Source organism: Meleagris gallopavo, chromosome 7 (assembly GCF_000146605.3).
Source record: "Meleagris gallopavo isolate NT-WF06-2002-E0010 breed Aviagen turkey brand Nicholas breeding stock chromosome 7, Turkey_5.1, whole genome shotgun sequence".
In the NCBI taxonomy this organism is placed as follows: domain Eukaryota; kingdom Metazoa; phylum Chordata; class Aves; order Galliformes; family Phasianidae; genus Meleagris; species Meleagris gallopavo.
In genome coordinates this window covers 18,805,540-18,814,657 of record NC_015017.2, presented here as the reverse complement: position 1 = coordinate 18,814,657, position 9,118 = coordinate 18,805,540, and the positions used below count along the sequence as shown (strand labels likewise).

The following is a 9,118-nucleotide window of genomic DNA, read 5'->3' as shown; positions in this document are numbered from 1 at the left end:
TATTTCTTCAGTGGGATGAAGATCCCTAATGTCACTGTTTATGTATATGCCATTAACAATACACTGTGCTGTCTTCCATTAAAAAAGAATGGAGCTAGATTAACAACCGTTCATTTAAAGAATGTTTGTTTATTACTACTACTACAAAATCTTAGATCTATTACTAGGAACAAATAAAGTCAATGGGTAATATAGGGCACAAAATTTGACCTCTAAAAACATCTGTAAAGTTATCACAAAGAGAGCCATATTCTATTGAGTTAATGAATTCAGATACTGAGCATTTGACCTGCATTTTTTAAAGTAATTAGCAGCTCCAGTTACCTGAAAGATGAAGCTAAGGATGAGCAGGCAGATTTATATCAGTGCATTTCTAATTAAAAGTGATGTTATTTACAGCCGGTCAATAGAAGCCTTAAGCATCTGTGCTTGTAAGACATCCATATATGCAACAATGGATTCATGATTATTTAAAGACTATTTGCAGTTGCTGAAACACTGAGTGAAGAGCATTGAACACAAAGGATAATTACTAGCTAGATGAGATCATTGCTCTTGCTTGAGTTTATTTTTCAAGTAGGCTGGAAATCCATCATTTAATTAATTTCTAAATTCAGGTTTTGTGGAGAAAGGAAACGTCCTCCCATTACTGAGTATAAAACTGAAATGAAAGGAGCAAATAACCATATAAGTTCACTGGACAAATGCTGAAAGGGGTACTAAAGAAAAGCTAAAGCAGCGGGAATTTTAAGTAGACAAACACTAGACGAAATTCCAAAGCTCCCAAAAGACACAGAAATACTATTATAAGGTTCTAACACCATAAAGCAGTTTTCTGGGAGCATAATTACTGTAAGGAAGAGGTTTTTTAGACTAACAACTGCATTTATTTCACCAATATTTCATGTTGCATACACACTATATGGATTACTATAATATATCTCAGGTATTAAAGCATTTTAACATTATGACCTATACATGAGGGCTACTCAAAGACCCCAAAGAACTTTAAAAGCACCAATGTTACAGTTGTGATCTGCAAAGTATCTCAACTAATTCTTAGTCCTTGCACAGGACTTCTAAAGCAATCTGTAAATGGCAATAAAGAGCAGCGAGTTCTCAACATGAATATCAGTAAGTCAATCAACATACATGACATACCTAAACAAGCCATTTGGATTTTTTTCAAGACTCCACTAGTTAAAAGAGATTAAAAGTACTGCCTGAAATTGATATAAAGAGTTTGCTGAACTGAAACAAGAGCCAAAAACAAATTTCAAGGTTTCACTGAGTATCAAAACAAATTGAATTTTTAAAAAATCAGGCAGCAGATACTGAAGTCTCTTCTTGGACTTCAAAAACTAGTCATTAATAGCTAATCATGACATTCTCTAGGCTATGAAGCCAGGTATGGTGAATTAACCAATGCAACAAGACAAGCCTGTAGTCTCAACACAAGATGTTTTCATACCATGTTAATTCAAATACATTATCCTTAAAAAAGTCAAACATATATAACATATAAGTATGTGAACTGTCTTCATTACAGCTTAGAATGTGTTTTGTATTGCATTCCATTTTTACAACCATATAAATCAGATGCCAGCAATACAATAATTTTAAAACTTTAAAATATTCATTTTTAATAGTCTAGTTTCCATATCTTTATTTAATTACAACAAAGCTTTTGTATTTACTTTCACTTTGAACATTCTGCCTATCTCTGTGATATTTTACCTATCTAGATTTAGTCTCATTTTTACCAGTTAAACAACATTGAAGCAGTGCTGTCATGGCTAGCACTTCAATAATAAGGATAAACAAAGAAGTTGCGTTCACTCCTTTTATCAGAACAAAGAAATCTGAAATAAACTCAACTAAAATTTAATTTAAATTAACTTTCTTTCAACATAAACAATTCAAAGAATAGATCAATTATGCCTAAGATGTCTGATACTGAGACTTCTGTCATCAGCCCTTAGGAACCCGAAAGACAAACATGCAAATCTCTTCACAAAAGTACCATGTACAAGTGCAATATTTGCATATACCTTCTTTGCAGGGGATAAAAAGATCTTCAAGTTTGTTTACCTTACCAGTAAAAATCAGAGAAGGATGAAAATTTTCACATCCTACCTTTGCAGAGGAAGGGCTTAGGTTCAGTTGGTGTCTGAAATGCACTCGGGACCTAAAATAAGATATTAAAATTTTTTTTAGTAATTTGAGCTAAAAAAAAGAACACTCAATTTACTCTAAACGCAGGAAAAAAAATCTGGAGGCAAATGAATTAAAAAAAAAAAAAAAGGATGAAATTAGAAGACTAGGCATTAGTAAGAGAATTTCCTTGGTTTATTTCTACAATGGAGAACAAAATTTCCACCACATGGTCTCAAACATGTAGGTCTCCAAATGCCAACTGTTACAACTTGTAATTAAAGTTAATTTATAGCCTTTAATCAACTGAATCAAGATAGCTAGTGAGATGAGATAAATTGTTACTGTATTTATTTATGGCACACAGCCAATGCAACTAAAATAAACATCTTGCCTTACCTGAATAGTTTATTGTTAGATGCAAACACTCTGTCTATCCAAATTACCTGCCTACTTGGCAGAAGAAAAACATGAAAAATATTATTTTTACCAATTCAGATATGATGAGAAAGAATGAGAAAACTCTTTCTGTAAACTTCCATTATTGTGATCAACACATAGAACAAGACATGATGACAACTGTACAAATTGTGCGTAGTCAAGAAGAAATTCTGCTATTTACCTTTTCCTTCTACAAGAAGCTGAAGTGTCTGAGGTGTGATGTGTATGTTTGATCAATAAAATAGCTATTTTCTAAATGAAATGGGTAGGAAAAATATCTTCTTCCGACAGATAGTTATTAATAATTTGCATTATCTCAGAAAAATTTGCAGCCACAATGAAGTGGACCCATCAAGTCATAAAAGCATGGCAGAGAATTCTATCAGAGAAGACAAGGAAGAAACAGGCAGGGCAATGATGGGGAAAAATGCCATTGAGTGTATCTGGGTGTACTCCAAGGACAGAAACAACCCTACTGAGAATAGATCAAAATAATCTGATCAATACCTTGCATGAATCTGAAGATGAAGACTACTGGGAATTCACAAATTTATTTTATACTTTAGATACATTAATGTTATCTTGTTCCTATTAGAATAGAAAGCACATGTTCATTCACTTCCTAATAGTGTAAATAAAAAAGGACAGATCCTTATTCTGAACAGGCACAAAGACTCTACAGCTACCTTGTTCTTTCTGCCACATCACTGTGATTACTAATGCAGTCTCCACAGATATAACTCATTTGTGGAGCAATGAGTATGTAACAATTCTTTATTACTTTTGTGTCATCAGAGAATTTCCAAAATCCACAAATTGCATCTCTGCTTGTGATACAGTTTCAAATGAAAAGGCCCAGCAGAAAAATCTTTTTATTTTTATTTTTTATTTTTATTTTTTACAATAATGCCATTCTGATCACCCCTTTAAAGATATCATTACAATGACTTTCAGTGTTGTCACCATTGTTATGTTTTCCAGTAGTAGGAACACAGATCACTTTTCTTGAGCTTATCTTTACAAGTTGAGTTGAGAGCAATCTATTTTCTGCAAAATGGCTGCTTTCATTGTATACAGGACACTGAACCTCTTGTGCGGGACCTTTTCACCATGTTGTGATTGATTTTACATTTATTGAAAACAAGTCTGGTCTCTGCCATTTGTTTACCCTAGTATTTTCTCTTTATGCTTTGGTATGCATTTTTAATTAGATAGACTCCAGTTCCTTCACCACTAGCTAACACTTTTATTTGGGAAGCAGTCTTTACTAGCCCTGCAAATATCCACTGTTCTTTGCAATGTCAAGTCCTTTTCTCACCTTGCTTTGACTTGGTTATCACTTATATCACAAGTAATTCATCCATCTGTTAACTGCTCCAATTCACATTACTTGGCTTTATTTTAAAGATCTTAACAATGGTCAATGGTCTCATCTGGCAGCTGGTTTCTTGTAAAAAATGTGCCTTTCCCAAGCGACATTCTTGCGAGGATCAAAATATTCACTGAATGGGGCTTATCTCGCAGTTTACAGGTCCCTCAGGCTCTCCATAGAACATATTGTATATACCCAGTGCTTTGGGCATGCCATGTGTAGTAATGCAGAGGACCTCACCTTCTTCAATCTTATTTCGCTCTTCTCCAGCTTTCTGACATGTTTTCTTTTCATACTGTGGGATACTTTTTGGAAGGAAAAATAAAGGCATATATTGAGCATCTACATGATGCATGTTTAAGTTTGGATGAGGAGCATGCCTTTAAAGCCTCGATTGTCTCTGCTTGGATGTTTTGATTTGCTGTGCTAATCTCTCCTGGGAACATTGAAACTAGATTCATTCACATGAAAAACTGCAGACCAGGAACATGTCTAAAACACTTCAGTTGCAAATGCTCATTCAATTCATGGGTTGAAACCAGAGCTATCCAAAGGAAAAAAAAAGGCTGACAAAAATATTGTGTTGCCTGTTTAGACCTACCAATTAATTCCTACTATTCTGTACTATATCCTAATGCAGACAGAGCCGCAGAAATGACTGAAATAGTCAGTTTCTTAGCTCTTGCTACCTGACACTGACACGAAGCATTGTACCAGCTACGTAGCATTTTGTAAAGGAGTGTTTCAGTTCAACTACAAAGAACATCTTAAGTGCTAAAGGAAGTGTAAAATTTATTTTTACTGTGTCACAAATAAGGGGGAAAACTCCCACTGAATAAAAAGAAAAAAAATTAGAAAAAAAGTCAAACATTGCTCCATCCCACAGCAATCCAGAAAAAAACCACAGTATGTCCACTTTACACGCCACCTTTCTCTTAATTTACAGTCTTCAATTTACAGTCTTCTACATGGTTTTTTAAATAATCTGTCTCTCACAGAGTAGCACCTTTGCAATTGCCAGGGACACAAACCCACTCCTCTGTTGTCTCATAAAAATTTTCCATAGACACCCCCAACACAAGTATTTCCAGCAAGACTGATTTTTTCTTGGCCTTATCTTCTCCAGATGGTTTGTAGATAGTTCTCACAACTCAGCCACTTTAAATAGACATAAAAAGACAAAAGTCCAGTTTCCTGTAGAATAGTATATGAGATTTGTATTGTCTCCTGAATACAGAAACTTTCAATATAAACACTATCTTTTGGCCCCGATATTTCAGGGGAGTTATATTGCATACAAAAGTGAATGCTAAACTGTGACGGATTCTATCCAAATACATTGCTACCATTCTTCTCACTTAAAATTATGCTGGGTTTATACTTGTCATAATTTAATGGGCAAACCTATATTCTCGAAAAGATGAAAATAGCGTTTTTTTTTGCAAGTTCTAGTTAATTGTATGCTTTATGATTAATGGAGCCTTTTTCAAACCTCTATCAGCATTTGGTAGCTGATTGTAGAATGTTGAGATGACTGAAAAAAGCATTCTCACTTTTATTTACTGTCTTTAACCTATATTCTTGTAAAATTTAATTCATTGTCTGTGACAAGACCTCTTATTAGTCTGTGTGCATCAAAGAGTTGTTCAGGCATTTCACAAGCTGTTGTGGATGTCACAGAGGTCATAATAAGCACTTCTAACCATTTTGAGTGCTCGCCAAGTATGACAGAAGAAATCATTTCCCCACATACAGATTTGCCAAATCCCTATGTACAGAGCTCCAGTCTAGGGTAAAATGCTGCAGTTTAAAAAACTCCAATTCCTCTATAGTTATCTATTCAATGTTTGACTACCAAATGTGGTTTGTAGCTAAACAAACAAAGAAAAACAAGTGTGCTTTTTCTAACTTATTTCCTCACAAGGTCAAGGTCAGGTCTCTTACTCTGCAGTATATTTGCATTCCCTGTGCTCCCATTTATGTTCTCAAATAGAGATGTACTTGTTCAAAACTCTAGTGACTCTAGTGTCTCATCCAGTTCTACAGTATGCATTGTATTCTAATCTCAGACTTTATATATATATATATACATATTTAATATAAATAATTGTAACAAAGCCCTGGAGATTTCCCTTGTTCTAGCACAAAAATTGTGGCCTATCTCTCAGTGTGTATTTTTATGTTCTATAGACAACACTTCAATTTTGTCACTCAGCTCTGTAAAATTAAACCCATTAATTAGAGAGCAGCAGGATTACTGCTGCTTTAACTAAATGACAGACCTGGGGGAAAATCACATTCCAGATAGGCTGGAAACTAGGAAATAATGGTGTGATCTCTTAGCAAGTCTGATCATTGTTGATCACTTTACTAGGACAGTAAGGACAGAAAGGTACGAGGAAAACTGGAAGAATGTAAGAGGCCAATCAAAATAAGCTTTTACCACTTACGACATTCATCCAAGTGATACAAATGAAAAGAACAAAACCAGAACATTTTAATTCAGCACTTCCTTACAGCAAAATAATAAATACAAATATTCTGTAGATTAGCACTGGTTAGACGAAAACAATGCGGGATTTAGTATCATGCAAGAGAGTGCCCTTCAGATTAAATGACAATTTGGAAGTGTTTAACAACATATGGTCTCTTTTCTTTGACATATACGATTAAGAATATATCTTTTTTATATCAAAATATAAAATACCATCTGTTGTAAGTACCAAAGATGATACTGGCTCTATATATCCAATTAATTCACTATACTTTTTAATGTAAATATTTCTTCTATTTTCTCCTTTTTTTTCTTCTTTTCTAAGTATATTATTTATAAAATTTCAATAAATGTATGTTTTATGAGAGTCAATACTATGATGTGAAATGTAATTAAGAATAACAATGAAAGTCTGTTCCACTTCATATTTCAAAGAAGGCCCAAATCTTCAGATGATTTGAACTGACATAACTCATTCAAATCAGTAGGTAGAGGTGAAGTACAAAAACTGACTACATTGCTTTTCCTTGCTGTATATGTTAATCCAGGGGAATGCTTCCTCTTCTAAAGAATTTTGTAGATTTTTTTTTCTTCCAGAACTGCAGTGTTCCATAAAGACATGTGTATGCAGAGTAAAAAAATAAATGCGATGAGTATCTCTTAATAAGGTGACAGAATTCCAGTCCACTGGGAGAATAAAATGATGAAAATACAGTGCAAATTAGAAAAATATAGAATGCATAATGCATTTCAATACTTACCTCATTAACATAATCTAAAAACAAAAAAAGTTTTTGACCTTGTAATAATTTTTATGACTTTAGAAGACATCTAAACACACAAAAATCTTGAAGTATTAAGCACAAGACTGTAGCAGCTTGAATTTTCCAGGTGAAATAATAAAGAATGTAACTACCTACTAGAAATATGGCTCATATTTTCTTTTGTGTGAGACAAACATGCAAACACATATACTCTTTTTTTTCCCCCTTATTTTTTTTCCGAATAATCTGGCTGTGACTGCAATGACAAAATGCACTAATAGTTTTTGTCTTAATTGTATGTAATAGAGATTACAGGTTCATGGTATAAACTACATTTCAATTCTTTATCTTTCTAAGAATATTTGGGGAATTTTAACTCTAGCAATTCTCTCAGACTAGCAAAGATCTGAAAAGAGATGGAAGAGACTATTAAAAGAATATTGTTTTTCAGAAAGATCACCCTCTTAAAGAGCAGAATAGTAGGTATGATGTTAACTGAGTTTTTCTCTTTTCATTCATTTTACACACCTCAGTATAAAAACCTAGGATTTACAAAGAGGCTAATGTGCCGTGGAAGGGATAACTGTATCTGGCTGAAGTGTAATTTATAACACAGTACCTTTGCACTTGCTTCCTTGTAACCATCTGTGAGCGTGAAGTGCTGACCATCTTCTAATTTCACATTCTCAATCCTTAAAGCAGCTTCAGAACCAAACCATAATGCTGGTCTTGGTCATTCATTGTGGAAACACAATAAATTGCCTTTTATGTTCTTCAGTTGTTCAATTATTCATCAATATTCATAATATTTTAGCAACTATATATAAACATGCACTTTAAGAAAAGCATTGTTCTAATCAGAGTAAGATCCTGAGACACTTAGATCCAGAACAGTCACATATTATCTGAAGAATTATTTGTGATTCCTCAGCCTTGTATTTTCCTCTTTTCATTTACCAATCTTTTTATTGTTGTTTATTTTTCTCCTGTGTTCCATAAAGGTAATTGAAAATTCCAGTTTGTTCCCTCCACATCATTCATTAGTGTGCATGCTCCTATCTTATGTCAAATTTGTCTTCTTTGTATGGAAAAAAATTGTTACCATTCCACTCTTTTTCATTTCTGCACATGTGATTTTTCATATATATGTGCACTTTATTACTTTCCTCTGAATCCTCTCAATCCTCATGACATCGCTTTTGAGATGGTTTCATGCGGTGTTCCTACTAATCATTCTCTTTTTGATTTGATGATGCATTTTTTGGAACATAAAGCCATCCTATTTACTGGTTATCTGCACGTAGGTGCCAGTTGGACGCAGCTGGGCTCTGAGCTAGAAACAAGCTTAAGGTGCAGTACTTCAGAGCAAAGCCTCCTGAGCGCTTCACCTCAGCACTCAGCGTCACCTTAGGGACAGCGTCCTTCAGAACGTCACTGCTCCAAGAGCTCCAGGTAACTTTGTGACAGCTGTGGATTTGTAGGTGGACAGAATAACGGCCAACACGAGTGCAACTGTGGCACCCGAGGGGCTTCCCGGACTTCTCTCAGGCCCGCAAGTACCGCTCAGGTCTCGCTTGCTCGCCTCACGCCGTAGGAGAGGCGGTTTAACGGCCGCAGCAGCTCCCGCGCACGAGCGCTTAGCGCGCTCCCGCCGGCAGCGCGCGCCGTTGCCAGGCAAACTGCGTTGCCATGGCTTCCTGCCCCCCCCACCTCCAAACCCGACTCCGACACCGGAAGTCTCCGCCGCGCGCCCTCTGAACCGGGAAGCATACGCGGGGGCCTGGGCGGACCGGCTTTGAATGAGATCCGGCTGATTCACGGCGGTCCGGGCCGAGGCGGCGCGCTCGGAGTGGGCTCCGGACGGAGGTGAGGAGTGGCGCGGCGGCTCGCTCG

General features: G+C 35.7%; 1 long non-coding RNA gene across 1 annotated transcript; it reads right to left on the bottom strand.

Moving 5' to 3' along the window:
• On the bottom strand, positions 1–9,109 carry LOC109368548. Its single transcript, XR_002116689.1, has 3 exons — positions 7,845–9,109; positions 2,137–2,188; positions 1–661 (listed from the first exon to the last, which is right to left on the bottom strand). It is a non-coding gene; the product is annotated as an uncharacterized LOC109368548 (long non-coding RNA).
• Positions 9,110–9,118: the final 9 nt, after the last annotated feature.